The sequence below is a fragment of the Herpailurus yagouaroundi genome, unplaced genomic scaffold (genome assembly GCF_014898765.1).
Source record: "Herpailurus yagouaroundi ecotype Mexico unplaced genomic scaffold, PumYag 55736, whole genome shotgun sequence".
In the NCBI taxonomy this organism is placed as follows: Eukaryota; Metazoa; Chordata; class Mammalia; order Carnivora; family Felidae; genus Herpailurus; species Herpailurus yagouaroundi.
The window spans coordinates 6,891-9,204 of NW_024414044.1; the positions used below are offsets into that span (position 1 = coordinate 6,891).

At 44.1% G+C, this 2,314-nt stretch overlaps 1 long non-coding RNA gene across 1 annotated transcript; it reads right to left on the reverse strand.

Annotated features, from left to right (window-relative positions):
* Window positions 1-308: 308 nt before the first annotated feature.
* On the reverse strand, window positions 309-2,314 carry LOC121024094 (uncharacterized). The gene is made up of 3 exons (XR_005787602.1): window positions 2,272-2,314; window positions 1,761-2,187; window positions 309-594 (listed from the first exon to the last, which is right to left on the reverse strand). It is a non-coding gene; the product is annotated as an uncharacterized LOC121024094 (long non-coding RNA).

The following is a 2,314-nucleotide window of genomic DNA, read 5'->3' on the forward strand; positions in this document are numbered from 1 at the left end:
CCTTAAAGTGTTAATGGGAAAAAGTGACAATATACTGTCCTCTCTTCCCAGCTCAGGGGGATTATGGTCAAGGCTTGGATGCTGTAGTAAAAGATATTCATATTCCGGGGTGCCGGGGTGGCTCAGTCGGCTGAGCGTCCTACTCTTGATTTCGGCTCTAGGCATGATCTCGCGGCTCGTGAGTCAGCACAGAGCCTGCTTGGGATTCCCTGTCCCTCTCTCTGCCCCTCCCCTCCTCTCTCTCAGAATAAATAAATAAACTTGAAAAAAAACACCCTATTTAAAAAAAAAAATATATATATATATATATATATCACATTGTGAGTTGTAGATTTTGTTTTCTTTTGCTTCGGAACTGGTTTCTGGAAAAGGCAGACTGACGAGCCACCACTGCAGACCACCAATCTTAACCACGGTTTCCCTGAAGCGCTACCTCTGTTCAAGGGTCAAAATCAACCAAGCGCTTTTAGTACAACAGCATCTTCCTTAGCAGGGCCTGGGCGGGCTTACCTCCACCTGAAGGGTTGCACATCCTTTCAGGAAGTCACTGATGTTGTTGAGGCAGTCGGCTTCGGTTTGCGGCTCCAAACAGAACTAGAGAAACACAGTCAAATGTCACTTGGATGCTGTCATCCCATGCCAAGCACGCCACATTCCTCATTTGCTGATAATCCGAGAGGTAGGCTTTTTAAGACAGGGGCAACACCGCTGTCAATCCAGGAAGAGAAATAACCACCGGAGGAAGTGATGTAAAAGTCTAAACGGTCGGTCCCGTTTCAAATGTCACTAAACCTCTAGTCCCAAACCATCTATCTCTGCGTGCAAACTTTTTCTTCGCCTTCTGCCAAAGTGTGGCGATAGCGAATTAGATCCAGGCTGTTTTTTGAGCTTGGTTCTTGCTTTTAATCTAAAATTATACTTTCCCCTTGGCCGTCTGCAACATTTGGTCATAGTTCTGTGTGTTTCACCACCATGTCAGCAGTGGTTTTCAAGTTTCAGAAAACTTCTGAGTCAATCAGTTGGCTCACTAAAAATACAAACTGGTTCAAGGAGGCAAAAGAAGTCACGTTACGCTCACGGTCATGTTCCCTGCCAACCTAAAGAAAGTGACAGGAGGACTTGACCTCTAAACTCACGTAAAGTGCCTACTTTAGAAATTAGCCATCCTCGTGATCATGGGTTCCCAACATTAAAACTTTTGGAGTCTAGAAGAGAGTAAGGTTAGTTTCGCTTTGAACGCATGTTGCATTCAAAACCTATATTTGGTTTCTACTGTTTTACCAAAGCTTTCCTGACATTTTGGGTTACTTCTCCTGGTTGCTAAATAGCCTCTGTTGCAATGGATATTTTCTTTCTTTGAGAAGAAAATCGCCATGGATTTTAGTCAGACTGTCAATAAACACCATTAGTATCTGCTCTAAATCATGCCATGATTACACAGACTCACATAGACCCCAAGTTCAACAGATACCTTTGATACACAGGGAGGTACCACATGGATCTCTATGACAGAGCAAATGATAGCAGTATTTCTTCCTTGTCCCCTGGCACCAAAGGTGTATCAGTTGTATTATATTTGGGGGCCAATCGTTAAAGGAGAATATTTCACTTTCAGAGTTTTTCAAAGTAGAAAAACAACAAGACAGAATGCCAAACTCTTAGCGATGAAAAGTAGGAGAGTCCCTGGCAATAGAACACCTCCAGAGTTACATTATTACCACTCTCTGGCGGTAAGCAATGCCAAAGAGCCTTTCTCTTACCTTTTCTAGAGAGCCAGGCCTAAGTCTGTTGATCAGTTTGCACAGCACTACCCCATTTTTCAGCGAAGACTTCAAGAACTCCTCCGGATCACAGATGGTCTTTTTGGGGGAATCTAAAACCCCCAAGGATATAAGCCATGTCACGATTTGCTCTTCTGGATTCATTGCTGAGGACTGTCTGCTCTGAACAGCTCTCTGGGGCAGCTGCAAAGACTAAAGCCACATCCGCGATTGCATCTGCTACTGTCTTCCGTTTTTATGAGTTCTCTGCTGGTGCTTGCAGAGCAAAGCATTTAAACAACTTTTCTTAGATAACGGGGGAGCCCACTCAACTTATGGGATCTTAAAGCCACAGAGATCACACGTAAAAGATGTAGAAATCGAATGCATAAAAATCCTGGAGAACGCTGGGCTTCTTCTTCAAAACCTGCAAAACAAATTCACTAGGATTAAAAAGAAGAAGAAACACACGCAAACACCGCCCCTCCCCCCCCCCCCCAAAAAACCCCACAGTGCAAGAAGCTGTAAGGGAAGGAAGTGAAGGAGAGAGTAGG